Below are 24711 nucleotides of genomic sequence, written 5' to 3'. Positions count from 1 at the left end.
AATTTCTAAGAGAGAAGAAAAATCAATAAATTGATGATCATTGAAGTATGGGAAGTACTACAGTTGTGAAGTGTTGCATGCTTTTTCAAATGCATTTTACAAGATCACTTCAGCCCCAATTCATACTTTTTTGGGTCTCCCCTGCCCTTGGGGTCCCTCCTTTTGACTGAAGAGTTGAGAGCTCCTCCTAGAACCTCCATTTAAGGAGATGACCCAACCCAGTTATCTCTTCATTTTCTACAGCTTCACTTCTCTGGACTCACCATCATACCTCAATCCAGTACCTCTTCCCCTCTCCCTGTCACATTTTTTAGCCTCCTTTCTAATGTTGTCTTCCCCCATTTGACTGTAAGATAGCTCCTTAAGGGCAGAGACTTATCTTTTTCATATCTCTTTTACTGGCTTTCAGCCCAGTGCCAGGCATTTTAGGAAGCCCTTAATAAATGTTTACTGACTGATTGCAGTGAGACCACTATATAATTTGTTTTACTTAACTGTTATACTTTTTTACAAGAAAGCTCTCCGGAAGTGAGGGTAATCAATAAATTAATAGAAAATAACAACAAAACACATCAATAAAAATTAAAGTGACTAAAAAATTAAATCAGCTGCAAAAAGAATTCTCTTGTATCTTGAGCTGATTTAAATAAGAAATCTGCCTAGAGTCAAAAGACATGAATTTGAGCCTAATGTGTGAATTTGGGCAGACACTTTATCTTGTTTCCCCATTCATAAAATAACGTCTGCACTACATACTGCACTTAGTTGTGAAAATCAAATATGATAATGGATTTGTGGATAGATCTAGGCAAACCTTAATGCTCTTTAGAAATACTAATTTATTTTTATTTTTGTTCATGTTTGGTGTCCCATTCCAGATCCTTGAGGTAACGGGAGGCTCAATGGAGAGAACACAGCTTAGAGTCAGGAAGATCTGGATACAATTCTAGTTTCACAGCAAGTCACGTAAGGAAGCTCTCTGTTTGCTTCATTTTCCTCAATTGCAAAATAAAGATCTAAATAATACCTACCCCCTCTAATGGTTTTAAGGATAAAATGGTACCATATTTATAAAAAGTATCACAGGGCTATATAGTATTCTGTTTCCCCATTGGTTTCAAACTGAAATTTGATGATGTATCATGACATCACATAATTAGCGTATATAGTAACCCCATGGCTCCTTAATCTGTGGTTTTGCTTTCCACAGTTGCAATTACTCCTAGTTCCAGTTGCCCACAGCCAGCTGGGAATTGCAGGGGAAGGAGGGAGGCAGGAAGTGGGCTGCCACTGGATAAGAGAAGGGGTTAGCACACAGTTCAAGGATATGTGGAGGGCAAACCAGGAAGCAGGTGGTTGCCTGAATGAACTGAATGAGAAAAAGAAGAGGAAAAGGACCTCTGTTGAGGAGGTCCATCTGTGGCAGTGGTCATCAGTTCTACATTTGCTTTCACTTTTTAAAGGCTGTTTTTTTTTTTTTGTGGGGGTGGAGGGTGGGAGGGCTGCAGGGCTTGGAGCAAGAAAAGAGAGAAAGCACACACACGCACATATAGGGTCAGCAAATGCTTGTTTATATCCTTGTTTAAGCTATCCACATCTTGGACCATATCTCTGGAAGATGAAGGGGGATAATATTGTACTAAAAGATATGCATATATACATACACACTTGTATATCTATATATACATGTATAAAAAAAGCATGCCTATTATTTTAAATTAATATGCAGATTTATTGACAAGTCCCAGAGCATAGGAGAGGGCTATACTCTTAAGGGAAGGACAGGTAGGGCATAAATATACAAGAGAAACAGATTCTTGGGAGTTTAAGGAAACTTTGACTCTGAAGGATGGTGGGAGGGAATAAGAAAGTGAGTGGGTAATAATAAGCATGTTATAGCAAGGGGGTGGGTGGGAATCCTTTTAGCTTTCAAAAATGTATTTTTTCTTAAAGACATTATTTAATATAATTAGATTGTACAGCACTAATATTAATTCCTCTCTCTTCACATTTTCTCTGATCTCTACTTATTGATCTTCCTTTTATCTAGGATTTTGGCATAACCTGAGCACTAGACGTCATAAAGGGGTGGGGCTGTGCTTTTATATTATTTCTCACTTGAATTGACCCTGGTCTCTGCTCTCTGGTAAGGGTACACACTTTCAGGCAGAAGCATTATTTCTTTAAGGCCACTCTCTCCAAGGAACTTGGGTGACATTTGTCCAAGCTAATTCAGTGATATTTGGAAAGAGCCTGCCCCCTTCCAACTTGTCTCAGCACTGGTGGCCTCTTGCCCGCATGGGGGCTTCTGGGTATTTGAGGGCCATAGAAGAAAAGATCAGAGTGGGAAGAAACGCATCCTGGAGCCCATTGAAGACTTATCTCCCTCTCTCCCTCATGAGCCCTATGCTTTCTGCTACTTCCTTTACTTCAGGCTTCATCAATACTTCTAGTTGTTTCTATAATGGCCTTGTGAGAAGGAAAGAGCCAGGGGCGGGTATTGCCAGGATTTCGACCCCAAAAGGCGAGCAAATGCCCTTATTTGCAAAACCACTACAGGTGCCCGGTGCAGCTATTTCAGCCGCAGCATCTCTAGGGACCTCTAGGGGGCGCTGCTCCAGGAGTGTGCTCTCAGGCTGCTCAGGGCCCTTCTTGTTGGGGATTTCCCCAGGCTCTCTGTCTTACGTTCTCATTTTCTGAGAGGTGGAGTCTCCTGCACAGAGACTCTGGGGCTTCTGGGGCCTGACCAAGGACACTGCGGAAGCTGGTGTCAGTCCCGGGGCCTTTGAGGCTCCTTTCCTGGGTTCACCCTCATGTCAGAAGGATGGAAGGTCCTAGAGGCCGCGAGGCTAAGGCTATATGGGTGAGAGGCCAAACGGGGTCTGGAGAGAGCCCGCCTGACCTGGGCAGTGGAGAGGCTGGGGTGGGGCGGGGAGGAGAAAGTCAGGTTGACCCAAGGCTGACTTGCGTTGGGGATTGGTGGGGTAATTATTAGATATAATAGAGATTTGGGAACAATTTTATGAGAAAGGAGGACTTTACTTCTGCATATCATCAGGTAGCTTTCATTCCGATTTCACATAAGTTTATGTGCCGATTGTGCCTAGGCCTGGACTAGGTTCATGGATATAAATTTTACAAAAGACCCTTGTGCTCGAAAAATTAACATTCTACTGGATGGATAGCATGTGAACAGATCCGTGTAGGCATGATTAAGGAGGGAGAGAAAACCCTAAGAACTAGGTAATAGAGCTATCAGAAAAAAGTTTCCTGTAGGAGACATCTGAGCAGATTCTGGGAAGATGCTAGAAAATCTAAAGAGAGGAGAGAATGTCTCCTAGACATAGGAATAGCCTGAGGAAGGAGATGAAATAGGTAATTTTAGGAGAAAGCAAGTAGGATAGTTTGGCTGTGCCATAGAATAGGATGAAATAATCCTGGAAAAGGTAGACTAGAACCAAACAGGGAAAGCAATTTAAATGCCAAGATAAGGATTTCATATTTTATCTTGGAACCAATATGGTATTACTGATAGATTTTGAACATGGAACTTAAAAATGGATCTGGTAGGTTTATTTCAGCCTTTTTAAAAATGAAGAGCATTTTGGAGAGACCAAAGACTAAGAGCCAAGAGTCTTTGAGGACTTTTACAAATATTTGGTCTCACGATATCTTTACTCTCCTAAAAATGATCAAGGATCTCAAAAAGCTTTTGCTTATTTTGCTTGCATTCATCAGTATTTTCCATATTAGAAGTGAAAACCGATAAATTTTAAAAATATTTTGGACTCTTAAAAATAACAATAATAAACATATTACATGTTAACGAGTAACATTTTAATGAAAAATAATTTTTCAAAACAAAAAAATAGTGATAAAATCATTTTACATTTTTGCAGCTCTCTTATGTGTCTTCATAAGTGAAGACAACTAGGTTCTTATAACTTCTTTTGCATTGAGTCTCTAATATATTTTGTTTGAAGTATCTGAAGAAAATTCTTCCTCATACAAGTTGCAAAAGGTAGGTGTACTGTTACCTAAGCCAGGAAGGGCAAAAAAAAAAAGAGAAAATTAGACTAATTTCCTTAGTGAATACTGATGCAAATACCTTAAATAAAATATTAGCAAAGAAACTACAACAGTATATTATAAGGATTATTCACTATGTTCAGGTGAGATTTATACCAGGAATGTGAGACTGGTTTAATATTAGGAAAACCTATCAGCACATCTGACCATATCAATAACCAAACTTAACAGAAATCACATGATTATTTCAATAGATGCAGAAAAAGCTTTTGAGAAAATATAATACCTGTTCCTATTAAAAACACTGGAAAGCATAGGAATAAATTCCTTAAAATAATAAATAGTATCTATATAAAACCATTAGCAAGTATCATCTGTAATGGGGATTAGTTAGAAGTCTTCTCAATAAAATCAGGGATGAAACAAGGATGCTCATAATCACAACTATTATTTAATATTGTACTAGAAATGTTAGCTATAAGAATGAAAAATAAATTGAAGGTAATGAGGAAACAAACATACTACTCTTTTCAGATAATATACTTAGAGAATTCTAGAGAATCAACTAAAATACTAGTTGAAATAATAACTTGAGCAAAGTTTCAGGATACAAAATAAATCCACATAAATCAACTAAGTTAAACACTAAGAGGTAGAAAGAGAAATTCTACTTAAAATAACTAGACAATATAAAATACCTGGATATCTACCTATCTGCCAAGACAATCAGAGGAATTATGTGAACACAATTACAAAACACTTTACACAAAACCAGATCTAAACAGTTGGGAAAACATTAATTGTTCATAGTTAAGCCAAGTTATTATAATAAAAATGGCAATTCTACCTAAATTAATTTACTTATTCATTGTCATACCAAACAAACTACCAAAATATTATTTTATAGAACTAGAAAAAATAGCAAAATATATCTGGAAGAACAAAAGATCAAAACCATTAAGGGAATTAATGAAAAAAATGTGAAGGTGGCCTAGTAGTTACAAATTTCAAATTATACTATAAAATAGTAATTATCAAAACAATGTGGTAATGGCTAAGAAATAGAATGACAGATCAGTGGTCTAGTATTTGATAAATTGACAAAAATTCCTGGGAAAACCAGAAAACAGTATGGCAGAAACTAGGTATTTTTTTTTTAAAGAAACATGATACTTCCATTTTATTTAATAATCTATGTGCAATCTCTAAACACCAAAGGAAACGTATAAAACATTACAAAAGTTTTTGCATAGACAGTGGGGACTTTCTACAATAAAAAAAAAATCTACACAACTTGTTCATTCCATTGTGGAATTTTTCATGGAGTAACTTTTATACATGAAATTATTTCATTCACAAAACTGTTATTTTGTGATATTACTTCATCTTTCAGTTATTTTAATTTGGTTCTGATGCCATCCTCAGACATTTCTGCAAAGGGCAATTTCTTTACTTTGGACAGAAATGTCTGAATTATTTTTTCACCTTGCTCACTTTTGTGGTAGCACCTCTTGGTTGCTGGTTCCATTTCATCAGACTTTTGAGGTTTTCCAAAATGCTGGAATTCCTCTAGTTCCAGGGCCTTTTGTTTGGCATTTTCTATTACATGCTTAGGAAAATTAGCAAGTTCTGCAACATGAATCCCAATATCTCACACCAATATCTCACACCCTATATACCAAGATAAAGTCAAAATGGGTATGTGATTTTGACATAAAGGGTGACTATAAGTAAATTAGGGGAATGAAGGATAGTTTACCTGTCAGATTTATGGAGGAAGGAATAATTTATGATCAAACAAGAAATAGAGAGCATTACAAGGTATAAAATGAATAATTTTGACTATTTTAAATTAAAAAGTTTTTAAAGAAACCAAGCCAATGCAGCCATGCTTAGAAGGGAAACAATAAACTGGGAAGAGTTTTATAACTAATTTCTCTGGTAAAGGTTTCATTTCTCATGGAAATGGTGAAAAGATATGAACAAGGAGTTTTCAGGTGAAGAATTCAAAATTGTCAATAATCATATCAAAAAATGTTCTCAATTACTCTTGATTTGAGAAATGCATATTAAAACTACCTCATACCTATCAGATTGACCAATATGACATTAAAGGAAAGTGACAAATATTAGAGAGAATGTGGCAAAAATGGGACCCTAATGCATTGCTGGTGGAGTTGTGAACTGATCCTACTATTCTGGAAGACAATTTGGAACTTTGCCCAAAGGGCTATAAAATCATTATTCAATAATACCACTATTAGGTCTTGTGTGAAGGAAATTATTAAGAGGACCTTGATCATGAGGATAGAATCTAAGTTCTGGTGCCCTCCTGGGGTCAGTGGAAAAGCCAGGAATTAAGGTAGGGGTTAATGAGGTGGGATGGCTCAAACAAAGGAGGAAGGGTGACAGTTGGCTCATGAGGCCACATGAGAGCCACTGGGGTGAGAGAAAATTAGATAAACCAAGGCCAGAGTGGTTTGGGGTGGGGGGTCTCTACTTTGGAGTGTAGACTGAGTAGGGTCCAGCATTGCTGTTGCAGAAGAGGCAGCTAAATGGAGATGTTAAATCAAGGTAGCCGTTCTTAAAGAATGATCTATTTCCTTTCTCCTCTCAGCCTTTCCTTTCTGTCATTAAATCATTAAAATCCATGGCCAGATTCCCTAATTTTTATATTAAGTCTATATCCTAAAGAGATTTAAAAAAGTGGTGGGGAAGAACCTGTTTGTACTAAAATATTTATAGTAGCTCTTTTTGTAGTGGCAAAGAATTGGAAATTGAGAGAATGTCCATCAATTGGGAATTGCTAAGCAAACTGGTATATGATGCTGATGGAATATTATTGTGTTGTAAGAAATGATGAACAGTATGATTTCAGAAAGAGCTGGAAAGACCTATGTGAACTGATGCAAAGTGAAATAAGCAGAACCCAGAAAACATTGTAAATAGTAACAGCAACATTGCAGAATGATCAATTGTGATAGACTTAGCTACTTTTAGTAATACAATGATGCAGGACAGTTCTGAAGGACTTGTGACAAAAAATGCGATCCATCTCCAGAAAAAGGACTGTTGGAGTTGGAAGCATACTATTTTTCACTTTAGTTTATTTAGGTTTTTATTTTGAGGTTTGGGCTTTATATGAGTATTGTTTACAACCACAAAAAATATGGAAATATATTTATGATAATACATATATATAACCCAGATCAAATTGTTTACCATCCACCTATAAATTTTACACATTTCCCTATATATTTGAGACATGAGACTTTTATTAGACAAAATTGCTGTGAAGTTTTTTTTTTCCCAGTTTACAACTTTTCCTTCTGATTTTGGCTACATTGTTTTCATTTGTGCAAAACCTTCTTAATTTCGTGTAGTCAAAATTATCCATTTTATTTTCCATAATCTTCTTTACTTCTTGTTTGGTCAACACTTCCTCAAAAAAAAAATATGAGTTCTCCTAATTGCAGGGATCTTTAGATTTATCAAACACTTGTTTACTGTGCTCAGTTGCTTCTGTATATTGGATACCTAAGCTATTCCTTTGGTCAACCATTCTATTTCTTATCCGGGACCAATTGTTTTAATGATTAGTGCTTTGTAGTTTTACTTCCTTCAGTTTTTTTTCATTGATTCCTTTTGGTATTCTTGACTTTGTATTCTACCAGATGAATTTTTTTACATTTTTTTCTAGCTCTGTTAAGTAATACTTTTTTTTAAAATTTGGCACTGAATAAGTAAATTAATTTAGGTAGCATTGTCATTTATTATATTGGCTTAGCCTATTGATATTGAAATTGATTCAGGATCATTTATTTATTCAACCTATTTATAAGTAATTGATTTTTGTCCTGTAACTGCTTAAGTCATGGTTCTTTGTCTTTGAACTTAATTCAGAGTTCAGCTGGCCTGCAGTGGGCTAAGTTTTAAAATTCAGTTCTCCTGTCTCAAGGAATTTAACTGACCTTGGAGAATGCATGTGAATGAAAAAGGGAGTTTGGGCTTGATATTTTTACTTCATCAACCAATCTTTCAAGGATGTCTGATTTGCTGAATAAAAATCTGGGCTGCTATTTCACACTTGGACTCAACAGTGAATACTTCTTGGTCTCAAGAGAAGAAGCAGGGTTGTTGCTAGCCACCATTATCAAATTTTCAACCAGTGTTATTCTCTGTAACTCAGCTCTGCAACCAGTCTCATTTTGTCCTTAGTCCCATGATGTCATCTATTTTGTTCTGCTCTTTATTTTATACTTCCTAAAACCTATAAAAAGGTAATTGTCTATTTACTTGATGTTTTTGTTAGGAATGCAGGGAAGCATTTACTGACAAGTAGGGTACCCCTACTGATAAAGGTTATCTTGCGTGGGGATCTGCCTCAGTTTACCCTTTTGTTAAAATTAAAATGGCATATACCCTTATTTATGTTGAGTGTTTTGTAATTGTTTTCATTTTAGTTCCTGGGCATGTCTTGGCAGGTTCTATTTTGCTCTTTAAATGGATCTTTTATCTATGGATACATTTGTAACTTCATACATTGGACAGTTGGAAATATTGATTCATGGAGTTATGCAGACATTCCAAATATTGAGACTTTTCATTACACAATATAAAAAAATCACAACTGATCTCATTAGAAAGATTTTTAAATATTGAGAAACTGTCAAGCTTATGGTAGGGGGATATAGATTTTCCAGAATTCTAGTTTTTGTTTGAAAGTTAGAATTTTATCATTGATTCCTTTGATGTTCTTGACTTTGTATTCCACCAGATGAATTTTGTTACTGTTTTTTCTAGCTTTGTAAAGTAATTCTTTTAGTTTGATTGGTATAGCATTGAATAAAGTAATTTAAGTAATTTTGTCATATTTATTATATTGGCTTAGCTTACTGAGAACATTAATATTCTTTGAAGTGATAGGCTCACTTCATTCATTTTCAGCAAAAAGTCTGCCAAATGCCCAAGTCTGAATAGCCATTCTTTCAGGTAAAAATGATGATCCATGAAAGAAGCCAATTTAGTTACAATTCAATCAGTCATGCAAATGCTTTCCTTAGAAATGACCATTGTATTTCATTATGCACTGGATGTGCTTTATGGGAACCTTCCATTTGCAGTACAAAATATTAAAGATATATACCCAAGGGTCCTAAGTGAAAATGACACTAAAAAAAAAAAAAACCCTTTCTGTCTGACAATAAAGAATATGATTACTAGTAAAGTTTGGTGTCATTCCCGTGATTTAGGATAAGGCTCCAGCATTGTTTTTCCACTATCATTGCAAATGTTAACAACACTGTTGTTATTCTAGAATATGGCAGTTTGGTGAAGGAATGAATGAGTTTAAGGGTAAAGATAGGTACAATTTGCATTTAGTTTGTGATGGCTTCAGTATATCCATTTGGAGAAGTCTAATTGGTAATTGGTAATTTGGGACTAGAGCTCAGGTTAAGGATTAGGACTGAATAGATGAAGGAATCATCTTCAAAGAGATAACTGATCGCTAGGGAGTTGAAGAGATAAATTCAAGAGAGAGGATGAAGAGGATTTATAGCCCTTGGGAAAATCTGTGGTTAGTGGTCTAGCTTTAGATGTTGATCCATCCAAGGAAACAAGTTCTGAATGCATGAAAAGGTGAGGATGGAGACAGATTTTTGAGAGTGTAGTCAAAAATTAAAATTTAGAGTGCTTAAAAAAGAACCAATATTGAAAAAGGTCATCAGATTTTGCAATTAAGTTATTCTTAAACTTGGAGAGAGTGGTTATGTTATAGTTGTTGGGGCCAATGCCAGATTGCAAGAGATGCAGAAGTGAATGAGAGAATAGCAGTGTAAGATTGCTTTAATTCAGAGCTTGGTTCTGAAATAGAGGAGAGCTGTAGCTTCTTTTAACTGATTGTTGTTAATAACTGGGTGCTTATCACTGCATCCCTCTCATCCATGTAGAATGAGAGAAGTCTAATACTTTTTCAGTCAATAGCTTCTTTAGTTTGTGTGTGTACTTCTCTTTCCCCCCTCCCCCCATCTCTTGCAGATATGGCCCAGGCACTCATCACTTCCTCTCACTATTGAGAATGATTGAAACCAGACCCACACATAAGATGGCAAAGCCTAGGACTCTCTGCCAAGGCAGAGTGAGAAGAGTGGGAGCTGGAACTTACTAGCCATCAAGACCCAACCAAAACAGATGCATTTCTGAGTCATCCCTTTGACATTTTTTTTCTATTTTGTTAAAGTACATTTGTATAAAAATACTTTTTCCCACAAGGTCTGATTTAGCTGCATCTCAGAAATTTTGTGATATTGTCCCATTGTTCTAATTTTCTTTCACATAATTATTTCTATAATTTGTCCTTTTTGGCCCATTCATTATTTTTTTAAAAGTTTTTTTTTTTTTAACCCATACCTTCTATCTTAGAATCAATGCTGTGGCAGAGCAATAAGGGCTCTATGCAACTATGATTAAGTGACTTTCCCAGGATCACACAGCTAGGAAGTATCAGAGGTCATATTTGAACCCAGGTCCTCTAGTTTTGGCTCTTAATCCACTATTTAGTCCCCTTACACATTCATTATTTAGAATTTCATTGTGAAATCTATATTTCATTCTGTAGCTTTTGTCTGTGCTCCTTGCAGTGATTTTGTGTGTGTGTGTGTGTGTGTGTGTGTGTGTGTGTGTGTGTGCGCGCGCTGTAAGGCTCAGCACCAGGGTCAGCCAGCCCTGTGTGATCTTACTTGGGGTAACGAAATGAAGAGTAACTAATGGATGCTATATGAAAATGGATAGCGACAAAGTTTATTGGATTTACACAAAGCATATAAAGGAAAAAACCACAGGAATGATTGACGTTACAGCCCAGTACCAGCAGGAACCAATAATTGGGCAGATTCATAGGAATTCATGACGTTACCTGCCAGGCACAAGGAAGAACCAAGAGGATTCCAAACAAAGACAGAGAAGCAAGTTTCCCACAGTCTCTCACAATTTCTCACAAACCTTATCAATCCTCCCTCTGCTGACTACTCCAACCTTAAGCATGCAGGTGGGCAGGTCGTACACAGTTCAACCCACGACCTTGACTATGCAGCCCAAGCAGGGAGAAGAGGAGGGCTTTAACCCTTATGGCTCTGCCTTGACTACAGTGTGTTATGATCTATAAAGGATATGTTTACTTTAGGTTTCCTCCCTTTTTATATTTATATAGTATTCTTGCATCCTAATATGTGGTCAGTTTTGTAAAGCTTCCATATAGTCCTGAGAAATATGTGTATTCTTTATCAGTCCCATTTAGAAGAATAAAATTCTTTTAGTTCTTGTTCCTCCAGAAAATTGATCAATCCTAAATTTTCCTTTTTGTTTATCTTTCTGGTTAGTCTTACCCTAAATTGAAAAGGATGTTGAAATCTTCTCCCACTATTGTATTGCTATCACTATCTTCTTTTAGTTCAGTAGATGAATTGGAATAACTTTATTTTTTATTTGTGCTTTTGACTTCTCTATAACCCTAATAGCTCTTTATTGTGAGATTCTTTTTTGCTTTTTTTTGTTTACACAAATTATTTCAATCTTCCCAAATTGGATTTTGGTAATAGGGCCACACTCTGAACTTCTGAAGGAAATGTCTGGGACTTTCTTGGTCTTATTTTTGATCCTCTGGTCTTCTTTTGTTGATTTGTTGGAATATTGAATGCTATGTTCTTCAATGACCTCAGATAATTTAGGTTCCTGACCCAACAGTTCTCTTCACCTTGGTAAAATCTAATGTCTTGTCTTCCTAATCTAAGCTTAACAACACCATTGTGGGTTGTACCCTTGGTTGAAGCTCCAGAATTATACTTGTTTCCAAACCTGGTGATCTCTTTAGAGACAGAAATGGAGATTCTGAGCTCCCTGCCCTGGTTATTTAGCTTCAGGCTTCAGACTAGGCTGGACATGAGACTTTCTGTAGTGTGAGAGCCATATAGCTTATGTCTATTAACTTCTCTTCCTTATTACCCAGACTACACCCTCAGGCATTCTTACTCCCTGCCCTAGACCACCAACCCTTTTTTTTTAATATTTCAACTTTTTTATCTTAATAAAATTAGAATAAGCATAGCACATGCAGTGCTAGCAATCTAAACTAATTCAATAAACAATAACTTAACTTATAGTAACTTGAAGTTCAATCTTTACATTCAGCAGTTTAATAAATCCATCTTCACATATAATTTTTGAATCCCTATTTATGAATGGAAAATATTTCTGGTTGATAAAACTTGCTAAAATTTTAACAATGAATTTACATGTCACTGATTATGCCAGTACAACAAGTATAATCTCATGTTTTAGGATTGCAGCATGTCAGACATTCATGGGAAAACACTCACATGCAATACAACTAAACAAAACTCCCACTACAAACATCTGAGAATCTGGATACTTTATGCCAATGTTTAGAAATATTTCATTAATATGTTAAGATAAGTATCAAAATCTTGGCATATTTTAATTTATTTTTTATACCCTAACTTTGTGTCTTAGAATCAGTACTAAGTATTAGTTACAAGGCAAAAAAGAGTGTTAAGTATTTTTCAGATATCAGGATCCTAGATTAGAGAGGCTTCAGTCAGTCTTTTGACTTTTATATTTCCTTTGTTCTTAGGAACTCCCCTCCCAATAAAATCTAATTACTAGATAAGACTCTTCCTGTTCAGTAGGTGACTGCCTGTCCATCCTTTATGGGGTTTGGGGGTGGGGGAAGGGGTTGAGAATATTATTGGACAGCCTCCATATTAACTATTCACTAATCAGAGATGTCTTGGAATGTCCAAGGGAGGGACTGAATAATGATTTCCCAAATTGTATTTATAGACCAATGTGAAGGAATTTCCTTTCTTTGAGCATTGAGAGTAAATGCTAGCCTAATCAATAAATTAATATTCTTACCCAAAACCAGTCTCTTAAATATTTTTAATTGTAACACTATCCATTGAGCCACCAAGTTGCTCCAGCAAGTTTTAATTTCAAGTTGCCAATTTTGTTCTTTTAACATCAGATAATTGTGTATATATATATATATATATATATATATATATATATATTGCCAAGGCTGAGTCCTCATTCTGCACTGGATATGAAGCATTTTAGAGTACAAGTGACAGAGTTGCCTGTTAATATTTGTTCCTGTTCCCTTTATAATGGCAGATCCCTCATTCTTGCATCTATTGCCCCAGTTAACCACTTGAAGCCCCATTTCAGTCTATAACACTGGTAGAACCTTCATGTCTGTGTCCTTCTGGATGGAATCTGCATTGTGTCCAAAGACCTCTGTCTCCCTGTGCTCACCATATAGTCAAGAAAATGATTTGATGTTATTTTCCCTAAGGAGTTCTAATTTTTTTTTTTTTTTTTACTCTTTTTTGTAGACTAGTTGGGGGGAACAAGAGAATGTAGTGGAACTGGGCTGTTCTGCTTCCTTATGCTCTACCACCTTGGCTTACCTCAGATAAATCAATTAATTGAATCAATGGGAATCCTCCAAGTGTAAATATGTTATGGGGAGAGACAATAGTCCTTAAGACATAACAATGAGAAACACTTAAGCACTTTCTGGATTAGGTCAGGTTAAAAATACTACTAGTATATAGTATATAGTAGTTAAAAGTATATAGTATAAAGTACTAGTATATAGTAGTTAAAAATACTACTCAGTCCTAGCCTGAGTTGAGCAGATAAAAAAAGTGAAAACAGAGAACTGTTTATTCTCTTCTTGATACTCGAATGTCTCCTCACTACCCAACACTGAAAATTAACTGGTCAGAAATACCTATTACATGCAAGTGAAAACTAAAGCAGTAGTCTTTGCATGGGAGATTAGAACCAATTGGAGACAGAAGACTTATAATACAAAGTTTATGACCAAGGAGGGTATAATAGATTCTGTCTCCCAAAATGAGATTCACTTCCTCAAAGTGAGATACCATTGGTATGCAAATGGAAGAAGTACTAATACTGAGACTCTTAAGTAAAACTCAGTACAAATCAGGGCCTTATAAATTTATAAAACTCCCTTATAAAGTGATCATAAGAGACAGTAGTTACCACTGTGGCCTGCTTTAGGGTATTCTTGTTATAACTACTTTCAGGGAACATGTTAAATAATGTGTCAAAAGGGATTTTAGCTACCATGGTTGTTGTTGTTTGAGGTTTTTATTTGTTAATTAAAAATAAGAAAAATAAGTAACTAAGCAAAAGTGGGGTCAAAAAGAAGTAAAAGCCTATGCTGGTAAGTGGTACTGGTGAGTTATCTACTCAGGAAAACAGTTTATAAAAGAATATCATTTTAAAGAAAAACAACTTTGAAAGACTTAAAAATGCTGATTAATGTAATAACCACAAGATTGCAGAGGAACAAAAAGTGATAGACAAAAGATATAGAATAAGAAATATATATTCAGAAATAGTTGATATTGGAATTTGTCTTGGCTATGCATTTTTTCTCTATTCCCTAACCCCCTTTCCAGTTAAGTGCTATTATAGTTTTTTTAAAAAGATTAGGAAACTAAAGCATTTTCTGATGAGTGCATAATAGTATTGTATAATGTATTCACATATGCATAACATATCTACTACTTGCAGGATTTGTTGTTTGTTACTGAATTGTTCATTTTAACCACTTTGGAATTTGAAATGTTTGCAGTTTTGTTTTATTTTATAAAATTTTGTTTATTTTTCCTATAAGTGATCAGTGAATTCTTTGATTTGGTTTTCTGTATTGTAAGATTTAAATTAATATTCAGTAACTCCAAGCATTATATTTTATAAGATTTAGTAATAATCACTTGAAGTAGAATATATAAAAAGACAAAAGTAAAAGCCTGAGTAAAGGCAGTTTTCTGTAATTGCGAAAATGTGGGTTTTAAGACTGTGAATTGCCAAAACTGTAAAGATAATTTTTAGTGTCTTGACTTAAATCAAAAATAAGTGGTTGCCATGGGGAAAATTCCCAAATATGAAAATACCCAAGTCAGCTGGGTTTTATGGAGATTTTAATTAATATAAATGAAGGAATTAAGGAAAGGGAGAGAGAGAGTAGAGAGCAAATAGTATGAAGGGCCTATGAACCTTAAGAGAGACTGACTAATCGGTCTTTAATCACTCACCACAAGATCGTCCTAAAGCAAAACTCCAGTCCTTCACTGAAATCCTCAACTCCTGAACTGAGTTCAGAGACCCAGCTACTCCAACGAAATTCAGAGAGCCAGCTCCTCCAAACTAACTCCAAACTCCCACTAAGTTCAGAGAGCCCTCCTCCAAACTAACTCCAAACTAGCCCTAAATTTTTACATCTATCAATCACAGTAGACTGACCATTCTTAGTTCACATCTTCTTTTCTTATCACCTTCTCTGAGTAGACTAAAACGACACACCTCTTGCCTTTTGTAAATTGCTTGAACGTTTTAGTGATTAATTTAATCTTTATAGGTACTTAACACCCTTTTGTATTAGATCTTAAAATAGACCTAGCTTAAGGTTCTAGCTTTACTATAAGTATGAGTTAGGGACTTTTTCATTGTTCCATCAGGAGTTTACAACTTTATCTTCCCCTAAGACACTGTCTAAGTATGGGTGGAGTAATGTTAAAATTCCCCATACATTCCTGATCAAGTACCTTCATTTGTTACAATAAGGGAATAGCTTAACCAAATCTTCTAAGGTAGAGTCTGAGCAATTTTAAGATTCACATTTCCCAGCCTTGTTTGTTGGGGGGGGGGGGAGGCGGGGTGGGAAGAGAGCGAGAGGTGGGTTTACAGAAACTTTATCTCCAAAACGTAAGGATGTAACATGAGGACAAAAGTGGGATTCTGGGAAATGGAGTCCTAGAGTACAAAATTCTAATTACACAATATTCAGAAATTCTGGACAATTTTTAGGTATATTTTATAACATAATTATAGATACTATATAAAACAATAATATAATAATGATAATATTCAAGTTTTAAAATTTCTTATGTTCTTCTGGAAACAGCAGTCCCTTAGACTGCCTCTGCAGCCTATATTTTAAATTAATGACCAGACTCTCTTCTCTTTACTTCTTTGCCTCCTCCTCAACAGCTAACTTAATACCTTATTAGAACTTAACTGTGAGGTTCCCTTCACCCTATAAGGGAACTGGGACAACTATTTCTGGAGGAGCCCCTGTCATCCTTCATTTCACTCATGACTTTCTCTCATATTAGTTAACTTAATTTTTATTTATAAGTATCATCATCAATTGCTTCATTTGCACCAGTAAATAATCTCCCCAAAATAAAAATAGAACAAGTACCAGTAAAGATCAAAGAATGGTTAACACTTTATTTCCTATTAATTTTGGAAGACTTACTTGCTCCTTGTTAATTAGTTCAGAAGGGATGGGGTAGGCTGGATTCTCTCAGATCTTTAAGAGTGAGAAAGAAAAAGATTTAAGATGAAAGAAAATTTGTTGCTTATGGAATAGATATTCCACATCACAATGGAAGGGGTGGTAGCTTTAGAATGACACATTGTGGTGGAGAGTGGGGGTTGGGGGTGGGAATGGAGGAGAATGGGAATAAAAATTGGATAATAGAAGATTGGGAATGGGGTTTTTATATCACCACTAGTGGTTCAGAATCACCTGGGAGACCCTTCATACTGGTTAGTGTCCTGTCTATGAAGCTTTGACTGACATTATTATGATAGGAAGAAAAAAATAAACTAATGAAATTTTTTATTCATTTTATAGAAGTCACCGCTTAAAAAGGAGACCTCACCCCAGTTGGCCTAGAGGAACTATCAACACCCAAAGATGCCAATAACAGATTTGCTCTGACCCTTCTTTCCAGGCTTCTTACATTGGAACTAGACTAAAAGAATCCCTGAAACTTCCAATTCCAGAACTGACTAAAAGGAAGACAAATGGGTCAGGTATACATACTACACCTATGCCAGAGCTGTGAATTTATGAAGGTTAATTTGGAGTCTCACTCTAGTTTCTGATACTTGAAAGTATTTGAAAGTAATCTTGGAACCTTTAGGCAGAGTTTTGAGAAGGCACTGAATGTCTCAAGGAAGTCACACAACTGTAAAGACTGTGTTTGATATAGATTTCTGTCAAGTGATCTAGACTGCTTCATCAGTGTAGCAAAGATGTTGATTCTCCAGCATCACTGTCATCACTGTGTCAAGATACTGACAAGGAGTCAGGCCAAGTCACAGGTATGATAGTAACTTTTCTATTCATAGCCCATTTAACAGAGAATTTTCCAATATTTTAAAGATAGGGGATTGGAATGATTTTTTGATATGAGGGATGCCAATGAAGAATCTGATGGAAATTTCCAGGTGAAGAAATTCCCTTTACTAATCCAGATATTTGTGTTCTCTCCAACTTCTATTCTTAAACAGTTGCCTAGAGTACTGAGTAATGAAATTATTTGCTCAGGTTCAATCAATCAATCAATAACTGTCATGGTCAGGACTTCAACCTATGTCTACTTAGTACAAAAGCCAGATTTCTGTCCACTACTCCATATTCTCTTTTATTTTAGGAAAATAATCTTTGGGGAGATGAGCTCTTTGCTCCTGGCATAGCAGCAGGTAGATGTACAGGAGAATTTTCCCTAAAAACCTTCTACAAAGATTTATAAAACATATCAGACTCAGTTCTGGATGTGAAAATCAAAGGAAAAATTAGTAAGTCATATTTCAAGTTCAGATTTTAGTAGGGAGTCAGAGACTTAGGGGGAGGAGTTATAGCTTGGAAACACCATGTGCCTTATATTGCAATGACTGTGATGTAGGCCAACAGCAAGCAATGAGGGGTGGGTAGTAAGTAATAGGAAAGGGACCCTTATACTCTTAAATCTTGCATTTCTCACTAGTTAGCATTGGTTAAACATCAACTACAAAACCTGTAGTTTCAGGATGCAGCCAAAGCAGTACAGGGGAAAATTTATATCCTTAAGTTCATATATTAACAAATTAGGAAAGTCAGAGGTCAATGAATTGGGAATGCAAATTAAAAACTAGAAAGTGAACAAATTAAAAATCCTCAGATGAAGACTAAATTAGAGATCCTAAAAATCAAAGGAGAAATTAACAAAACTGAAAGTCAAAGACCTGTTGATTTAATAAATAAGACTAGAAGCAGGTACTTTGAAAAAACAAATAAAATAGACAAAGTACTGGTCAATCTAATTAAAAAAAGGAAAGAAGAAAGCCAAATTGACAGTATCCAGGATGAAAAGGGAGAACTCACCTCTAATGAAAAGGAAATTAAAGCAATCATTAAAAATTATTATGCATAATTATATGGCAACAAAAATGGCAATCTAGGTGATATGGATGAATATTTACAAAAATATAAGTTGCATAGACTAAGAGAGGAATAAATAGACTGCTTAAACAACCCCATATCAGAAAAAGAAATTGAACAAGCCATCAAAGAACTCCCTGAGAAAAAATCCCCAGGTCCAGATGGATTCACAAATGAATTCTATCAAACATTCAAAGAAAAATTAATCCCAATATTATACAAACTATATGACAGAATAAGCAAAGAAGGAATTCAACCAAATTCTTTTTACGACACAAATATGGTATGATTTCAAAGCCAGGCAGGTCAAAGAGAAAGAAAACTATAGACTAATCTCCTTAATGAATATAGATGCAAAAATCTTAAATAGGATACTAGCAAAAAGACTCCAGCAAGTAATCACAAGGGATTATTCACTATAACCAGGTAGGATTCATACCAGGAATGCAAGGATGGTTCAATATTAGGAAAACCATCCACAATATTGACCATATTAACAAGCAAACTGACAAAAATCATATGATTATCTCAGTAGATGCAGAAAAAGCCTTTGACAAAATACAACATGCATTTCTATTGAAAACACTAGAAAGCATAGGAATAGAAGGGCCTTTCCTAAAAATAATAAACAGTATATATCTAAAACCATCAGCAAACATCATTCTACAATGGGGATAAACTAGAAGCCTTTCTAATAAGATCAGGAATGAAACAAGGATGCCCATTATCACCTCTGTTATTTAACATTGTACTAGAAACATTAGTTGTAGCAATTAGAGAAGAAAAAGAAATTGAAGGTATTAAAATAGGCAGTGAGGAGACCAAGCTATCACTCTTTGCAGATGATATGATGGTCTACTTAAACAATCCTAGAGAATCAACCAAAAAGCTAGTGGAAATAATCAACAACTTTAGCAAAGTTTCAGGATACAGAATAAACCCACATAAGTCATCAGTATATCTATATATTTCCAACACATCTCAGCAGCAAGAATTAGAGAAATTCCATTTAAAATCACCTTAGACAATATAAAATACCTAGGAATCTATCTGCTAATACAGGAAGTATATAAACACAACTACAAAACACTCTCCACACAATTAAAACTATATCTAAACAACTGGAAAAACATTGATTGCTCATGGGTGGGATGAGCTAACATAATAAAAATAACAATCCTACCTAAATTAATTTACTTATTTAGTGCCATACCCATTGAACTACAAAAAAACTTTTTTACTGAGTTGGAAAAAACCATAACAGAGTTCACTTGGAAGAACAAAAGATCAAGGATATTCAGGGAAATCATGAGGAAAAAAATGCGAAGGAAGGAGGACTTGCAGACCCAGATCTCAAACTATACTATAAAGCAGTAGTCATCAAAACAATTTGGTATTGGCTAAGAGACAGAAAGGAGGATCAATAGAATAGACTAAAGGTAAGTGACTTCAGCAAAACAGTCTTTGACAAGCACAAAGATCCCAGCTTTTGGGGACCAAAACCCACTATTTGATAAAAACTGCTGGGAAAATTGGAAGAGAGTATGGGAGAGGTTAGGTTTGGATCAACATCTCACACACTATACCAAGATAAACTCAGAATGGGTGAATAACTTGAATAAAAAGAAGGAAACTATAGCAAATTAGGTGAACACAGAATAGTATACATGTCAGATCTTTGGGAAAGAAAAGATTTTAAAACCAAGCAAGAGCTAGGAAAAAAATCACAAAAAGTACAATCAATAATTTTGATTGCATCAAATAAAAAATATTTAGTACAAACAAAACTAATGCAACCAAATTTAGAAGGGAAGCAACAAATTGGGAAGCAACCTTCATTACAAAAACCTCTGACAAAGGTCTAATTACTCAAATTTATAAAGAGCTAAATCAGTTGTACAAAAATATCAAGCCATTCTCCAATTGATAAACATGCAAGGGACATGAATAGGCAATTTTCAGTTAAAGAAATCAAAACTATTAATAAGCACATGAAAAAGTGTTCTAAATCTCTTATAATCAGAGAAATGAAGATCAAAACAACTCTGATGTATCACCTCACACCTAGCAGATTGGCTAACATGACAGCAATGGAAAGTAATGAATGCTGGAGGGGATGTGGCAAAGTTGGGACATTAATGCATTGCTGGTGGAGTTGTGAATTGATCCAACCATTCTGGAGGGCAATTTGGAACTATGCCCAAAGGGCGATAAGACTGTCTGCCCTTCGATCCAGCCATAGCACTGCTGGGTTTGTACCCCAAAGAGATAATAAGGAAAAAGACATGTACAAGAATATTCATAGCTGCACTCTTTGTGGTGGCAAAAAATTAGAAAATGAGGGGATACCCTTCAATTGGAGAATGGCTGAACAAATTGTGGTATATGTTGGTGATGGAATACTATTGTGTTCAAAAGAATAATAAAGTAGAGGAATTCCATGGGAACTGGAATGACCTCCAGGAATTGATGCATAGTGAGGGGAGCAGAACCAGGAGAACATTATACACAGAGACTGATACACTGTGGTAAAATCAAATGTAATAGACTTCTCCATTAGTGGCAATGCAGTGATCCCAAACAACTTGGAAGGTTCTACAGGAAAAAATACCATCAACATTCAGAGGAAGAATTGTGGGAGTAGAAATACAGAAGAAAAACAATTGCTTGATTACATGGGTTAAGGGGATATGATTGGGGTTGTGGACTCTGAACATCTTAGTGCAAACATCAACAGCATGGAAATAGGTTTTGATCAAGGTCATATGTAATACCCAGTGGAATTGCATGTCAGCTACAGGAAGAGTGAGGGGAGGGAAGGGAGGGAAAGAATATGATTCTTGTAACCAAGGAATAATGTTCTAAATTGACTTAATAAATAACTTACAATTTAAAAAATCCTGTAGTTTCAACATTAGTTAAATATGAATTGCAGGTTAATTTTAAATAATTGTATCTTGATGTTTGAAGTCTTGTTTTTTTCTGGAGGTCATATATGGGCTCTTTCAATTGGCTTTTCATCATCTATGTTCAGAAGTTTGGGCAAATTTCTTTTTTTTTAATTTTTTGTTATGTTTTCACCTTTTTTTGAATGTTGTTCTTCTGGGAGACCTCAAATCCTCAGGTTGTCTCCATATTCCTGTCAAGATCAATATATTTTGGTTGAATAGTCAGAGCATGTTTTATTTTTAGGTTATTGCTTTTTGTTTCTTTTCTTCTAGATTGTCTTGCACTTGTGAATATTTGCATTCCCAATCAGTTGGCCTCTCTTTTGTTTCATTGGCACCACTTGCCACCAAGTATTCAAGTTTTTCTGTTCTGTCAATTGTTTCTGTTGTATAGACATACATTCTGCTTTGATAGTCTCATTTTTCTTTTGGGCCACTCAGTAACAATATGTTGTGGTTCCAGACTCCTCAAAATCCACGTCATCCTCATTGTTAAATATTTTCCTTTGTTTCATAATACTCATAGATGCCTGAACTTATTTGTTTTTGTTGTTATTGGCTTCCCTGTTGGTTTATCTATGTATGCTTAAAGTCTTATAATTTTCTTCCTCCTGAGAACTTTGGTAATTTCAGTCCCCCACACCCCCGGTTGCTTGCTTTTTAATTACTTCTTCCCATGGAACTGGATCACAAAGCATCTTAGCTTCTTCTCATGATGGGCAAATCATGGTTTACCAGCCTAGGTCTGTGCCCCAAAGTGATTTTTGGAAGGAATAAACAGCCCCTGATGGATTCTGGACTCTTCCTTCAGGCAATATATGAGTTTCCATATACCTCTCCCTCTCTCCTGACACAGTTCTCTGGGTCAGCTCAGCATAGCACTGCAAAGCTGTTATTATTGCAGACCAGGCAGGCTTCTTTTGTTAAGAGTTTGGATCTTTATTGTATTGGAAGGAGACAAGATGAAGAAATAGATTGGGATATCGGGTTGAGCTCTTTTTACCTTCTTTGGTTCTTGGTATTCTATATCAGAGATGTCAGATGTTAGATTCTAGGCCATATGCAGTTGTCTTATAGTGTGTCATAAATCAGATTAAAATATAATTGGGAAATATTTAACAAAATACATTTTTTAAAATACAATAAAAGAATAGATAGAATTAAATTTAAAAATCAAGGTCATTAGGGGGCTTCAAGGGATCTCCATTTCCATTTGAGTTTGACACTAGTATTCTAGACCATGGAGATAGCTAGAATTGCTTTACCTTTGATGAATAGTATTTTGGAGAAGTTTGAGTGGTTATGAGGATTTAGGAAAATATCTAGGCTTTATAACTTGGATATTGATGAAGAGAAAGAAAATCTGGGTTCAAATACTACCTTTAATACTTAATACCTGTCAGACCTTTAGTAAATTACTTACCATCTATGGGACTTAGTAGTTTCCTCTTTTGAGAAAGGAGCTTATAATGTATATGACAAGGAGTATTCTTTGGAAGAACTTCTATCTACTATTGCTATAAGAAATATTGAGAAAAATGGTTTAAGAAAAACCTGGAAAGACATGCATAATCTAATGCAAAGTGAAATGAGCAGAACCAGGAGAACACTGTAAACAGTAATAGCAATATTATATGATGAACATTTATAAAGGACTTATATGCTTGGTAATGCAGTGATCCAAGAAAATCCTCAAGGACACATGATGAAAAATACCATCCTCTTTTACAAGAGAAAAAAACTGATGGCGTCAGAGCAGACTGAGATACTGTATTTCATTTTACTCACTTTTATTTTGTTTGTTTGTTTTTCACAAAATGACTAATATGGAAAGATGTTTTACATTATTGCACACAAAAATCTATCAGACTGCTTGTCATCTCATGGAGGGGAAAAGGAAGAGAGGTTGAGAATTTGACTCAAACTTAAAAAAAAATTTTTTCATGTAATTGAGGGAAAAGTAAATTAAAAAAACCAATAAACAAATACACACACACACACACACACACACACACACATTCTTACTTCCAGTTTTCCTATCCAACTAAAGATTTGTGTAGCTGCCCGAATTACCAGATCTCAAAAGTCTTGTGGTACAACCTTCATATTTTACAAATGGGGAAAAATGGAATCTTATATTTTTCTTGTGCATTCTAGTTTATTAAAAACTTGCTAAGCATTTATTATCTCATTTGAGTCTCACTAAACCCCCATGAGATAGAGAGCGCAAGTTTCACATTGAACAAATAGGAAAATTGAGATCATAAGAATAAAATTATGACCAAAATCACATAGCCAATAAGTAGTAGAAAAAAAGACTCCAACCTGTGGAACTTACTTTAAGCAGGATTTTCGTTTCTTTTGAGTCAGCCTGAAACAAGCATTCTCCTTTTGTAGTTTATGAAGTGTCTAGATTGCTTGTAGTCTTCATCAGAGGGTAAGCTGTGAAGGGAAGAGGTAGGTGAAAACTAAAAAAAAAAAAAGAGTACATATACAGAGGGAACTAATACTTTAGAAATATAAAAGGGAGAGTCAGAGTTGGAACAGAGAGGACTAGCAGTAGTTTAAAATACAGCTGCCTATGTCCCAACACACAAGAGGGCTTTTTTTTAACTTTTAAGTTTCATGAATGCACCTATGATATGTGTATGAAAGTATTAAATGGTGGAAGTGAGATTTGGACCTAGGTCCTTTGTTTGAAGAGGATTTTAATTCACATATACATATTTACATGTATATATATATATATATATATATATATCTCAAGATATATAGATATATGTCTATATATCTTTCTGAATTTGTACATATATGTATATAGTCATATAGACCAGTGATGGTGAACCTTTTAGAGACCAAGTATCCAAACTACAACCCTCATACTACATGTTGTGAATCTTAAAAATTCTCAGACCCTACTTCAGAACACTTGGTTAAGACCATTCCCCATTTTAAACAATAAAGGGACTTAGTCAGGAATGTGAGAACTCTACTCCACCCATACTTAAGCATAGTTTAGGGGAAGATAAAGTTGTAAACTCTTTTCTGAACAATGAAAAAGTACTTAACTCATACTTATAGTGAAGCAAAAGCCTTAAGCTAAGTCTATTTTTAGATCTAATACAAAAAGGTGCTAAGTACCTATGAAGGTCAAATTCATCACTAAAAGGTCAAGCAACTTGCAAACTTGCAAGGGGCAAAGAGGTGTGAACTTACTCAGAAGTTTTAGTCTACTCAAGTGTGAATTACTCAAACGTTTAGTCTACTCAGGTGTGTATTAAGAATGGTCTGTCCTTTGGAAAACATCTACTGTGATTGGTAGATGTGAGAACTTAGGGGAGGTAACATAGGAGAAAATTCTCTTTAAAAGGAACTCTCTCTGAGAGAACTGGTGTGTGGCTGGCT

General features: G+C 35.2%; 2 long non-coding RNA genes across 2 annotated transcripts in view; one reads left to right on the top strand and one right to left on the bottom strand.

Moving 5' to 3' along the window:
• The first annotated feature begins 2697 nt into the window (after window positions 1-2697).
• Window positions 2698-24711, top strand: part of LOC107650767 (uncharacterized) — a 32492-nt gene continuing 10478 nt past the window's right edge. Inside the window, exons 1-2 of the long non-coding RNA XR_001626755.2 lie at window positions 2698-2863; window positions 16787-17259. This is a non-coding gene — a long non-coding RNA (uncharacterized LOC107650767). The remainder of the gene's footprint in view (window positions 2864-16786; window positions 17260-24711) is intronic.
• The window catches only part of LOC103094178 (uncharacterized), a 40338-nt gene continuing 19442 nt past the window's right edge, over window positions 3816-24711 (bottom strand). The window contains exons 3-4 of the long non-coding RNA XR_008914860.1: window positions 23645-23748; window positions 3816-4037 (exon numbers count right to left, since the gene is read on the bottom strand). This is a non-coding gene — a long non-coding RNA (uncharacterized LOC103094178). The remainder of the gene's footprint in view (window positions 4038-23644; window positions 23749-24711) is intronic.

This window comes from Monodelphis domestica, chromosome 1 (genome assembly GCF_027887165.1).
Source record: "Monodelphis domestica isolate mMonDom1 chromosome 1, mMonDom1.pri, whole genome shotgun sequence".
Taxonomy (NCBI): Eukaryota; Metazoa; Chordata; class Mammalia; order Didelphimorphia; family Didelphidae; genus Monodelphis; species Monodelphis domestica.
This window is presented reverse-complemented; position numbering and strand designations above follow the sequence as displayed.